This window comes from Carcharhinus amblyrhynchos, chromosome 6 (genome assembly GCF_965287045.1).
Source record: "Carcharhinus amblyrhynchos chromosome 6, sCarAmb.v2.hapA, whole genome shotgun sequence".
NCBI classification, from domain to species: Eukaryota; Metazoa; Chordata; class Chondrichthyes; order Carcharhiniformes; family Carcharhinidae; genus Carcharhinus; species Carcharhinus amblyrhynchos.
In genome coordinates this window covers 105276709-105290998 of record NC_137329.1, presented here as the reverse complement: position 1 = coordinate 105290998, position 14290 = coordinate 105276709, and the positions used below count along the sequence as shown (strand labels likewise).

The following is a 14290-nucleotide window of genomic DNA, read 5'->3' as shown; positions in this document are numbered from 1 at the left end:
GTGCTGGAGCAATTGTGTTTCATAGTTTTTATATTAGTACAAAAACTTCCATTAGCTTTTCACCACATCACTGCCTCACGTCACTGTCTGTAACATAAGGGCACAAAGTTTCTGCTGGGGTACAATTGGTAGAACACACTGGATAGTGTGCTGCCTCTAAAAAAAAAATGAAGTTTCCGACAAACTCCTTTTCATAAGCCCAAATAGAAGTTTTTGTGGATCAATGCAAATCAGCAGCATAATTGATCAAAATTGATTTGTGATTGGAACAGGGCTTTCTCGAGCATCACAGATGGGTGGAATGGCCTGGAAATATGCTGCCGTGAATTTACTGATTTAATGCTTTTGGTTTTTAATTGGTGTCAGTTGACTGCTTTGATTTACCCTTGGTACATGAGTCCTGTGACCAGCAGTCAATTAAACCTGCACAGGTGTGTTCTGCTCTGCTGTAATTGATTGAATTCTGACTAATTAAGACAATTTGAAATAATTGTAGTAGCAGGAGAAACACAACAGGATCAGACTTGATTACTGGTCAGTGTAGATACAGGTGATTTTCAGTTGGTTCATATGTCTGCAGGTATGTGTTCACCTGAGAATATGGTACAATGTGAAACCCCCACCTGCCCCAAAGGGCAACAGGCAAAACCTGCTGCACTGATTGAAGGCATGGCCAATTTCAAATTTAGGAACTGCAAGATCCTGAAATGAAAAGTGGGATGGTGTTGGTGTTAGGGGCGGGGGCATAAAGTGTTACAAGCACAGTATTTAAATTCTGTGATCCTTAATCCTATTTCATGCAATGCCACCTAGAATACACATCTATGGATATGGTGCAAGAACTCTAAGTCATGCCATCTTGATTTGAGATTGACAGTGTCAGTTCATATGTTGCATGTGTAAATGCAGTGGAGTGCTTGTAGCGCACTGCTTTGGTAAATTGGCACTCTACTATTGAAATCTTTAAAATAAATTTGATAATTTAGAGGTCCATATATGAGCGTGAAGTTAGCTTTCAGATATGCAGCATTGTCTATCCATTCCACTGCTGGTATTACTCTACCGAGCTTCCTGTGACATACTGAGACCTAGATAATTCACGGTTTTTGGATTAAATGTTGATATAATTAAAATCATCCTCTTTAGTTCCAACTAACAACTCAGTGCGTATGTTCTGAACTCCCATCAATTTTCTTGGCACAATTTGTAGTCTAAGCATCGCCTGGGAGTACAAACCTTGACATTCTGCTAGTATCCTACTTCTATACCTGAAAAGGTAGCAAGGCAACTTTACTGCCCCTTTTTGAAATGTTGCCTGCCCTTACCCCTTTCTGTGTTAAAGGCTGAGACTCCATCTTACAACTTCATCGATTTGAGGCCTGGGTTTCCCTAAGTAATTTTTGTTGCCCTACAATTTATCTAAAATGCTGTTTCCTATGTCTTTTCTGCCCAAAATTCTTTTGCCCTATTACCCTGCATTTGTTCATGTTAAATTCCATTGCTTCACATTCCTAATGTTTTGATAACATTCACGTTTCTGTGTTCAAAGTCCCCTGTGATATCTTTCATATCGCACTACGTCCACTTTTGGCTCCATTACCAGATTACTTGATGTTCTTTTGCCCTACTGCTCGTTGCTGTCTTTTCCCCGTTGATTTTATGAAGAACTTCCAACAATCTGCTTTGCCATTTCCCTAACTGTTTTAAAGTCATTCTTAAAAAATCCTTTTTTGTGATTTTTGCTGTCAAGTGTTGTCTTCTGCTTCTCTTATTCATTGTACCTTTTGTGATATATTCTTATTGGGAGGAGTATTAGAATTATAGAAACCCTACAGTGCAGAAAGATGTCATTCTGCCCATCAAGTCTGCACCGACAACAATCCCACCCAAGCACTATCCCAGAAAACCATATGTTTGTCCTCCCAATCCCCCCCCCGATGCTAAGGGGCAATTAGCAAGACCAATCAACCTAACCCTTTGGAGCGTGGGAGGAAACCCACGCAGACACAAGGAAAACATGCAAACTCCATGCAGACAGTAACCTGAGGCTGGAATTGAACTCGGATCCCTGGTGCTGTGAGGCAGCGGTGCTAACCATTGTGCCACCCCACAAATTGCACAAATGTAAATTGATCCATTTCAAACTTTGATTGCCATCTGTTATGAAATATTAATTTTAATATCAAGTATGATTTGTGGATTGGAACATCAATTAATATCAATGCAGCTTCACATTGTAGTGATTAATATTGATATGAACAGAAAGTCATGTTCTTGCTGTTGAAAAATTAAGTTCCAGTTGAAAATAATGGTTATCATGGAACAGAGGATGGTGGATTTTTTCTAACTTTTCAACATGGTGCTGTTGCCTTGAAATATTTGAGATGTTGATAGGGTGCAGAGTTGGGCAGAAAAGTAGCAGATGGAGTTTAACCCTGATAAGTGTGAAGTGATTCATTTTGGTAGGACAAACTTGAATGCAGATTACAGGGTCAATGGCAGGGTTCTGAGGAATGTAGAGGAACAGAGAGATCTTGGGGTTCATATCCACAGATCTCTGAAGGTTGCCACTCAAGTGGATAGAGCCATGAAGAAAGCTTATACTGTTTAAACGTTTGTTAACAGTGGGTTTGAGTTTAAGAGCCATGGGGTTATGCTGCAACTAAAGCGGACCTTGGTGAGACCACATTTGGAATATTGTCTGCAGTTCTGGTCACCTCACTATAAGAAGGATGTGGAAGCATTGGACATAGTGTAGAAGAGATTTACCAGGATGCTGCCTCGTTTGGAGGGTAGTCTTGTGAGGAAAGGTTGAGGGAGCTGGGGCTTTTCTCTTTAGAGCAGAGGAGGATGAGAGGCGACTTAATAGAGGTTTGTAAGATGATGAGGGGGATTCATAGAGTGGAAGTGCAGAGACTATTCCCTCAGGTGGATGTAGCTGTTACTAGGGGGAACTATAAGGTTCATGGTGGGAGATATAGGAGGGATGTCTATCATGGTGGGAGATATAGGAGGTAGATTCTTTACTCAGAGTGGTTGGGCTGTGGAATGCTCTGCCTGCTGTGATAGTGGAGTCGGACGCTTTAGAACTTTCAAGCGGTTATTGGATAGGCACATGGAGCACACCAGAATGATAGGGAGTGGGATAGCTTGATCTTGGGTTTGGAGATAGCTTGGCGCAACTTCAAGGGCCGAAGGGCCTGTACTGTACTGTGCTGTATTGTTCTATATTCTATGTTCTATAAATTATGTAGTGTCTTTATCATGCCATTGTGTCATCTATTTTTCACTGAAATCTTTATTCATGCCATTTGTCAAGTCAAGATCTAATACTCTTTTGGTTGACACCCAACACCCACTCTGCCTGAATTAAGGAGTCAGTGCAAGTCAGTGATGCCATGTCCCCACAATACCTCAAAAGTGAAATTCACACCTCTTTATTTAAATCCTTCACAGTCTTGGCCATTGCAATTTCTACGAACTAGTACTGCCCCAATTCTTTGTTTTCCACTGACTGACCACTTTTCCCTACCTTTGGTCACTGTGTCTTTAGCTTCCTTGGCCCCACACTCTTTAATTCCCAACCTAGATTCCTCAGCCTCTCTTTTCAAAAAAAACTCTATGGAAGGATCTCTTTGACTACCTGTTTCAGTATCTGTATCCTTATCTCAGCATACATTTTTGGCAGCGCTTTTGCGAAGCACTTAAGGTTATTTAAACATTACGTGAATGCAATTTATTACTGTATTAAAAATCTTTAGGGCACCTCAGATGAATGAGACTTGACATGTATAACAATTAATTTTCAGTGCCAGAGAGAGAGTTCGGCTTCATAAGAGTTATAATGCCATGAGACTGAAATGGACAAGCTTTTTGTGATGTGTTTAGTTGGTATCTGCTGTGCAAGTGTGGGCATGTTGTTCAGTGCATTTGAATGGTGAGCAGTCAATGAGATGCTTTATTCACAAAGTAAAAGCTAGAGTGGCAGCCTTTTGGATTTTTCTGTTTAACCACGGTCTGTATTCTCCTGAAGTTATTGTGTGGTTTTAACATAAATAATGGTTAGCAGCTTAGCTCCAATTTTGACAAACTCTGACCCAATACCTGAAGCACAAAGTTAATGGCATCTCTGCTGAAACTCAACTGTCACCAACTTTACGTTGCGTCTTTGCATCTCTAGAATCTATGAAAGATGCAATATAAAACATTTTTCCTGTAACTAGCCAGAAATATAAAAGCAGATTCTGAGTGTTGTATCAACATAAGAAAAAAGAGTAGCAGCTAAAATAAATGTGACCTCTAACTCTGTACTGGTTGGAATCAAATCTGACACAAAGGAAGATGGTTGTAATTGAATGTGTTGGATCATCTGTGACCCACGACATCACTGCAGGAGTAGTATCTGGTGCATAACCATCTTCCGCTGCTTCATCAATGACCATCCCACCACCATAAGGTCAAAAGTGGGGATGTTCACTGATGATTTCACTGCATTCAGCATTTGCTGCAACTCAGCTACTGAAGCAGTCCATGCCCATGTGCAGCAGTGATGTGGGTATGCCGGTGTTGGACTGGCGTAAACACAGTAAGAAGTCTGACAACACCAGGTTTAGTCCAACCGATTTATTTGATAATAGACTCACAAGCTTTCGAGGTTTCCCTGTTCGTCAGGTGAATGGAGAGTTCTGGCCTCAGACAGAGCATATAAAGCACAGACAGTTTAGAGATTACTGATTAGTGCTTTATATGCTCTGTCTGAGGCCAGAACTCTCCATTCACATGTGCAGCAAGACATGGACAACATTCAGGTTTAGGCTGATAAGTAACAAGTAACATCCGTGTGACACAATGACCATGTCCAACAAGAAAGAATCCAACCATCTGCCCATGATATTCATTGGACTATGAAGAGAGACTAAATGGACTGGGTCTGTACTCGTTGGAGTTTAGAAGGATGAGGGGGGATCTTATAGAGACGTACACGATAATGAAGGGGATGGATAGGGTAGAGAGATTCTTCCCGCTCAGAAAGGACAGCAGGACTAGAGGGCACAGCCTCAAGATAAGGGGGGAGGCGGGGGGGGGAGCAGTTTAGAACAGAGTTGAGGAGGAACTTCTTCACTCAAAGGGTGGTGAATCTCTGGAATTCTCTGCACGTTGAAGTGGTGGAGGCTACCTCGCTAAATATATTTAAGTCACGGGTAGATAGGTTTTTGGTAGGCAAGGGAATTGAGGGTTATGGGGAGAAAGCGGGAAAGTGGAACTGAGCCACTTCAGAACAGCCATGATCTTATTGAATGGCGGGGCAGGTTCGAAGGGCTAGATGGCCTACTCCTGCTCCTACTTATGTTCATTACATCATGGAACTCCCCCATTATCAACATCATGGGGGTTACCATTGACCATAAGCTGAACTGGATCAGCCACAAAAATACTCTGGCTACAAATGTAGGTCAGAGGATAGGAATTCTGTATTGAGTAACTCCCGACTCCTCAAAATCCATCCATTTGTTTACAAGCCATAAGTCTGGAGTTTGATTGAATACTGTTCACTTGCCTGAATAATACTATGGCACATAAGTTCCTGGAGTGTATTCTGAATGGTTATTTGGACCAGTATGTTCAGGAACTAACTAATGAACAGACCATCTTGGATTTCATACTATGTACTGTGAAGCAGTTAATTAATCTTGTTTTACGGGGTACTTTAGGGAAGTGTGACCATAACGCAGAATTCCTCATTGGGATAGATAGTGGAGTAGTCCAGTTTGAAACTAGGGTCCGAAATCTATACAAAGGAAAGACATGGGGGGTGAGTTAATAGATTGGTAACTTCATTGAAAGGCATGATGGTGGATAGGCAATGGCTAATTTTTGAGGAACAAATGTATGTGTTGTAACAGTTATATATGCCTTTGTGGTGCAAAAAAATACAGGCAAAATACAACCATGGCTAATGAAAGCAATTAAGGCTAGTATTAGATTCAAAAAAACTTGCCAGAAAAATGTAGCAAGCCTGAGGTTTGGCAGAAGTTTAGAATTCAGCAAGAGGACCAAGACATTGATTAAGAGGGGCAAAATAGAAAGACATAATTTGCAAAGAATATAAGTAGACTGTAAAAGCTATAAGTATGTAAAAGAAAATGATTAGTGGAAACAAATGTAGATCCCTTGCTGTCGAAAATGGGAGAATTTATAATGGAGAGCAAGGAAATGGTGAGCAGTTAAACAACTGTTTAAGTTCTGCCTTCACAGAGGAAGTTGCAAATAATGTCCCAGAAATGTTAGGGAAGCAATGATCTAGTGAGGAGGAATTGAAGGAAATTGATATTAGTACAAAAAATAGCGCTGGGGAAATTAACGGGTCCAAAAGCTGATGGTAATCATCAGGGCCTGATAATTTATATCCCATGGTGCTAAAGGAGGTGGCCATGGAAATCATGGAAATTTTGGTTGTTACCTTCCAAAGTTCTGTAGATTCTGTAACAGAGCCAGCAGCCTGGAGAGTGGCAAATATCACCCCACTATTTAAAAGATGGAGGGAGAAAATGGGGAATTGCAGACCAGTTAGCCTAACATCAATAGTAGGAGTTCATTTTAAATAATGTGAAATCAGGACACTGAGAAAATATTAAGAATTAGACAAAAGTCAACATGAATCTATGAAAGGAAAATCATGTTTGACAAACCTACTGATTTTTTTTTTGAGGATGTAATGAGTAGTTAAGGAAGAACAAATGGATGATTCTTCAAAAAGCTTTTCACAGTCCCACATAAGAGGTTAGTGTGTAAAATTAAAACGTATGGGTTTGGGAGTAATATACTTGCATAGATTGAGAATTGATTAACAGACGGGAAAGATTGTGGAAATAAATCGGTCTTTTTCAGAGTGGAAGGCCCATTTAGTGCAGGTACCACCGGGATCAGTTATTGGACCCCAGCTATTCACAATATATATCAGCAATTCTGATGAGGGAAGTCAAATATAATACCAAGTTTGTTGACACAAAACTAGGTGGAATTAAGTAGTGTGGAGGAAGTAAAGCAGCTTCAAGCAATTCAGACAAGTTGAGTGGGCAGATGTATGGCAAATGCAGTATAATGTAGATAAATGTGAAGCTATCCAATTTAGAAAAACAGAATGCAGAGCATTATTTAAATGGCGATAGATTGGAAAATGTTGATGTTTAAAGGGTCTTTGGTGTCCTTGAACACCAGTCATTAAAAGCAAGTATGCGGGTGCAGAAAACTCTTAGGAAGGCAAATTGTATGTCGGTCTTAATTTGGGGATTTGAGTACAGAAGCAAGCATGTCTTACTGTAACTGTGCAAGGCATTGGTGAGTCTACACCTGGAGTATTGTGTGCAATTTTGGTCATGATATACTTGTCATAATGGGAGTGCAGTGAAAGTTCACCATACTGATTTGTGGGTTGGCAGGATTGTCGTACAAGAGAAATTGAGTTGAATAGGTCTGTTTTCATTGGGATTAAATGAACATATAAAATCTCACCTGGCTGGGTGATACCTCGAAGAAGGGGTCAGAGTCTCAGGATCCGGGGTGGGCCATTTAAGATTAAGATGAGGAGAAATGTTTTCACTCGAGGGTGGTGCCACAAAGGTTGTGGAGGCCGAGTCATTGAATGTAGTTGAGAAATAAATTTCTAGCCTCAAAGCAACAAAGGGTATGGGGAGACAATTGGGAGTGTGATGTTGGGCTAGAGGATCAGCCATGATCACATCAAATGGCGGAACAGGCACGACTGACCGAATGGCCTACTCCGATTTTCTATGTTTCAATTAATTCATGTGTAAGGATGTTTGATACTTTGTAACCAGAAGTTATTTCCTGATTTTGAGCAGACAAAATGATATTTCACCTGGATTTAATCTCTTAAAATGAAAACTCTCAGAAAATAAAGTCAATCAAAACTTACACCTGCCTTTATTACAAATCTCCTGTTGTTGTCAGTATTAAGCATTCATTTCTTCCAGAAGTTTCCAAGCAAACAGCTGGAAAATGCACAATCAAACTCCCGATTGTCTGGGGATACACAAAAGATTTGAGTTTAGCGATGAGAAGCTGAGTTCAATAGTCTTGGACTTCCTGGACTTGTGAACCATTGATTTAACCAAGTCACTGAGCAGCTTGCCAGCCTACTTTCCTGTATATCAAGTGGAACTAAGTAGCCTGAAGTTGAGTAGCTTCTTCAAATACTTAAAAAAGAACTCCTACTGGGAGGACCAGTAGCTTGAGTCCACCCTCTGCATTTCGAGCCGGCATATAAATAAATGTTGCTGAGCCCTGTTTTATGCATTTATTTGAATGTACAAAACAATTTACAAGGCACTGTAACTCCCGTAGAGTAGTGCATGGTGCATTTGTGCATTGCTCTTTAACTGTAGTCCTTGCATTCCAAATGCATCTATCTTGTTTTGATTATGCCGGAGCTTTGCTGATTTCATTGCTACCTGTTTCACTGGACACCTTGAAGTAATTCCCAGTAGAAGTGTTTAACAAAATCAGGTACAAACATGATGGAACTGTTCTCAGGCTTTGTTCTTTCTGACTCTCCCTGATCAAGTTACTCAAGCTAAGCCAAAAGACAGGCAACATCTGTGGAGCTGGGCAAGGTGCTGGCAGTTCTAGAGTAATCAAGATCTCGCAGAAGGCATACAGAAGCACTTGCATCCAACAAAGCACCCTTGATAGTTGGACTTCTTTAGCAGGAAGTCCAACTTAAAAGCATGTTAAATTGGGTGTTTGAAGGCATGCACCATGCACGATAAACAAGGAAAACCAGGGATTAAAACGTTCTCAGCACATCTTTCTTACAAGGAAGTAGGTTACATTTGATTTTGATTTTTTTTTGTCTGAAGGGTTATGTCTGAAAGCATATTTAGATAGCAGATGTTGTATAAATGGACACAAATCATAGATTAGGTGCAATGGCGACCACACTTAAAAATTATTATTCTTATACAGCATTTTGGGGCAAGCTGAGATCGTGAAGGGTGCTCATAAATGCAAGGCTTTTAAAAGATAGGTAGTGGATAATAGTGCCTTGGTGTTTGGGCAGTTAATGGACTGCTTTAACATGAAAGTCAACGGAGATGATGCTATTAGAGTTGCACAGAACATACAACATAGAAACAGTTCATTCAACCCAACTAGTCAGTGCACACATGCTCTGCGTGAGACTCACCTCAGCCTTTCAAGCATACTTTTCTATTTTACTTTCTTACACCAACTTGCCTAGTTTATTTTCAAATGTGTGACAGCTGTGGCTAAATTGTAGCATCCTGAGTCTGAAAGTTCTGAGCTCAGGTCCCACTCCAGGACTTGAGCACTATCAGCTGGGGTGTAAGAGATCCCATGAAAGTTTTCAAAGAGCAGATGAATTTTCCTCTGTGTCCAGGGCAATATTTATTCAATCAATGTCACAAAAATGTCTTACATCTGCTAATTATCTCTGTTGTTTATGGTACCTTACTATGTCTAAATTGGTTACTGTGATTTCCTACATTACAATCGTGACTATACTTCAGAAGTATTTAATTTGCTGTAAAGCAATTTGAGGTGCCTGGTCATGAAAGGCATTATATAAATGCAAATCTGTCTGTCGTTTGGAAGCACCTTGGTTTAACCACTTTGTGTACTGGTGACTTCCATATTCCAAATACTTTGCATGTTGACTGCAGGCTGTATAAAGATGATAGCATATTTGAAATCTGTTTCACTTGAGAAAACTTGCATGGCAAAGTTAGATCAGTAAAATTTCCAAATCAATCTGAAAGTTTCTTTATACTTGACACCTAATGATAAGTATGTGCAAAATGCTTCACATCCAAGTTGACTGTTCATTCTTGGGCCATTCCACCTTGAGGCAACATTATTTAAACTTTAATTTAAAAAATTAAAACCGAGCCAGAATTGAGAATCAGCAAGTACACTAAAGCATGTTGGTTTTTCACAATGTGGTGTCAAAGAAGTAATTCCTTAATTCTGGAAATTTGACAAAAGAACCAGAGGGGAAATGAGAAAACAAAAAAGGCAGCAAGTTAAGGTGGAATGCATAGTGTGAACAGTTAATGAAAATAGATTCATTAGTATCTCCCAGAAAGAAATTGGATAAATACTTAAATCATATATTAAAAATTCATCGCCATAAAGAAACAAACACAAGATGCGCCAAATGGCCTCTTACTGTGTTGGTCTTTTTTTTGAGGAGTTTAATTGGTTCCTTTTACAATTGAGATCTGTTTTCTGTTAATTTGATAACATGTTGCTTTAGCAACTCTGAAATCAAGCCTTGAAGCACTGAATCCCTGTTTTTTTTTCTTTCCTCTCCCAGTTTTAACTTTGAGTGAATTTATTCTACTTGATTTTAAATCATGTTATGTAGGCTGTAGAGAGGAATCATCAATCTATAAGGAGTTTACTGAATAATTAAATTGAACATACAAGTGGATAAGTACATAACATTACAGTTATAGTTCTTATTCAAAGCTGCATACCAAACATTGGCACGTTCTAGTCATCACGGACATTTATGTTGATGCTCTTTTGTACGAATAAAGTGATATATAGATTTTAAGTAATTGTTTAAATTTATTGATCAATTGTTACTTTAATAGATGTAAAACATTACAGTTCAGTTAAGCAGAACATTTGTTATAGTTGCTAAAGATGTAGAGCTTACACGATTTCCAAACATTGCAAATGCAGTTGATAATGATGTTGCAGGTTTTGAATACTGGTGACAGTGGTGTGCTTGTGAATAAATGTATTTATAATTGGCTTGAATCATACCTGGAGGTTGTAGGATATTTCAGCTGCAGTTATTGGAAGCGAGTGGAAATGATTAGACTTGGTTATGTTTCTGGAGGAAGTTGTATTATGAGTGTGGGATTATGTAGCATTAACTTTCAATTAGAAAAGAAAAATTGCGTGCCCAAAGCCCTTTACAAGATGTTTTGGTTTCTGCAACATATTCTGAAGGGCCACTGTGGTTGCTCTCATTCCAGGTTAAAATGTACACTGCTAATAATGCTCTACTGCTGCACAGCATTTTTATAATGGGTTTTCTCATGTTATTTCCCCACATATTTGTGTTTTGGCACCTGTCCTAACTACTGGTAAGGTGAGTCTTCCCTTTGAGTGGTTTAGTATTGGAGAAGTGTGGCTGGCAGTAAACACTAAGCCTTGTTTCCTGCATTTCTCTTGAAAATAAGGGAACAAATAACATTATAAATTTGCAAAAACGTTGAGTTTTCAAGTGTGCTGTCAAACTGGCTTATTTGTGTGAGGTTAATGCAGAGATCCAGCAATGCACGTGTCTGCATAATCAGAGTTGCTTAACCCATATTGAGACAAATTCTAAACATTGCAGTTAAGGTGGGGAACAATGACATACAGAGGTTGCTCTTAAACAGAGACAAAACAGGCAATTACAACGAGGGGAAAGAAAATGGAAGGAAAAATAGTTGCCTCAAACTGCTCTTGTACATCCTTACTATTTACTCTATTTCCTTGGCCAGGTGGCTGTTGTGGGGATTGCTTCATTTTTGGGGAAGAAGGGAGAGGGCGAAGAATTAGAAATGTGAAAAATAAAATGCGTGAGGTGGAAAGTATCTCAAAAGGTCTTTGAGACATCTGAGAGAACACAGATAAAAGCAAGAAAGACTGGAAATATTCAGGTCAGGCAGTATCTGTGGAGCGCCAAACAGAATTGATCTTTAAGGTTGCTGACCTTTCATCAAAACTTTAATTTGAGAGTCAGAAGTGATCAAAAGGCATGAAGTTGTCTTTCAAAATAGTGATCAACATTGATTAAACCTTTGAGACTCATGACAATCTAGACCTTTGCAAGAAGTCCGCTGAAAAAGAATTTTGAAACCTGGTGCAATCCAACAGTTGTGTTCTCTCCATGGAATACAATCACTCAATTTTTTATGAAGCTGAGACAAATGCTTCAGCAGTATATTAACTTTTAGGACTGACATTTTGCAATCTGTAATAGCAAGACAATGTTGGGAACGTTCCTTACAGCACGTAACTATGCCACAGATGCAAAATCTTAGCAAAGAACTGTATTTTCTTCATGATAAAAATGTTAGCTCTTCTCTTACAAGGAAAGATTAGACTCATTGGTCTTGTCAAAATATTTTGGCCAAATTGTCCTGTAGAACTTGCAAAGGATGATTGAAGAAGTGAAGTAATGTTACAGACAGAAGTAATGTAACAGTCACCCATTCCCACAGCGGCACAGTGGTTAGCACTGCTGTCTCACAGTAAGCCTAATTATGATACTAATAAATAAACTTTAATAGGTAAACTTGATTTTCATAATCTTGACATACGAGACAACCATGCCATCAAACTTCTGGGTTAGTTTTGTCAGTGCTTTCAGTTGAAAGTGTGTTTGAAATGTGTTATGCTTTTTCTGTTGAGGACAGAGGTCCAGGTGGTGGTTCAATTTACTTGGTTTCCTGCTGTCATGAGCAAGAACTTCATAATTATTGGTTTGGACAAAATATTTTGACAGCAAATGTGAATATAAAGTTGAATTGGGAGGATTACGTTTCTCACCAATTTCATTTGTTCCATCCATGAGACTAACATCCCCAACTTGATGCAACAAGAAAATGCTCCACACTTTCATGCTGACTGCCAAATGTCTGGTATATGGGAGCGACAGGGCGTTTGACAGTTTGAATTATCTGTGAAGGTATTAGTTCAGACAAGTATTATCTTTACTGGTAGAAAACGTATCATTTTATCAAAACATATGGCTTGCCTGCCGTGTCTGCAACTGCCACTGCTGTAACCCAATCACATTTTCCTGCTTTAGAATGATACACCAGCCATGAAAAATCTGAACTTCTTTAAATTTTAGAAATTGAGCAACTTAAGGTTAACTTCAAAGAAAAGGTAAACAATTGTTCACAACAGTTGTCTCATTTAAGAAGAAATTAGTTCAGCTCAAGATGTTTGCATTTCTGATTTCTAAAATCAAAGTTGGACAAGTCAGGGCTGTTTTCAGTGCAGCTGCCAATTGCTTTTATCCCTAATTTTTAGGATATTTATGTTTAATTGGTCTAAATCACCCCAGAACTGACTTCCACCAAAATGGTTGCAAATATCCAGTTCAAAATTATATTTTGTAATAATGAAATAACACCTTTAAAAGAAAATGGGAAAATTATCCTTGCACAGTTCATTGCTTGTGATGGAAGAAGTCGCCATGAATTATCCAATATGTGTAAAATCTGTGACAGCCATTCTGATCAGAAGGGTCCCGAGGCTAGTCCTTCATCTAGAGGGACTTCAAAATAAGGAATTGTATATATTTGTATCCTGCAGTTTTTAAATTTGTTTTTATTAAATATTTAATAAGGACGTTTCACCAACTTTGTAGAAAAATGTATATTGTAACAGTTCTGAAAGTTAATCAGCAGTCATCCAAGCCTGGAATTGTGTTTAATTTTATTTCTCACACAATGCTCATAGAATACATTTTCAAACTTTGATATACATTTCATTAATGTTATTTTAATCTAACTTTGTAGGTGGAAGTTGTTGAAGTCTGGATCCAGATACTGCATCATTAAATCTACTGCATTCAAGAGCAAGGGGCTGAAGACTTGTAAGTTACTAAATGTGAAGTATTAGTCTTTCCATAAGCAGAATGAGTAGGAAGTATTGAGTCACAATGGGTGGCCGTTTTCAGAATTTTATTTTTGTTTCATTGTAGGAGGTCTGCTGGTCAATCTGTAAATGTTCAATGCTAATGGAACATTACTGTTCAGCCAGTTCCTCAAATTGCACTTGCATTAGTGAACAGATAAAATGGTTATCAGACAATGTTATTTCTCAATTTTGATCAGTACTTTTTAGTATAACATAACGCCCAGTAGTCTTGGTTTTAGAGATCGTAATTGTTGACAAGCTGCAGAAGTGGCTAGAAATAGAGTGAAAATATTGATGAAACAAACAGCATTGTTGCTTCTTTTAAAAAAAAGCTACCTTTTTGTCTTGTACTCATCAGGACATTTTACAAGAATACCAATACAAGGGGGAAAAGCAACAAATTTATACCATGAGAAGAGAATGCTGATCGGTTGGGAAATGGACTCTGGAGAGTGCAGTTGCTGATGACTGATAATCGATAATATTATCTGTGAGTCACCATCAACTGGTATGTTCTCCACTGCAGGGCCTGTACCAATCAAAATCCACTTGCCAACCAATCTGCGCTCTCCTCTCATATGGTATAAATTGTTGTTTT

The 14290-nt window shown here is 38.8% G+C and overlaps 1 protein-coding gene across 4 annotated transcripts in view; it reads left to right on the top strand.

Annotated features, from left to right (window-relative positions):
- The window catches only part of LOC145344182 (ras-related protein Rap-1b), an 80009-nt gene that overhangs the window by 9869 nt on the left and 55850 nt on the right, over nt 1-14290 (top strand). For all 4 annotated transcript variants that reach the window (XM_080191122.1, XM_080191124.1, XM_080191125.1 and 1 more), the window contains one exon: nt 13572-13648. The gene's annotated coding sequence lies outside the window, so the exon portion shown is untranslated. The remainder of the gene's footprint in view (nt 1-13571; nt 13649-14290) is intronic.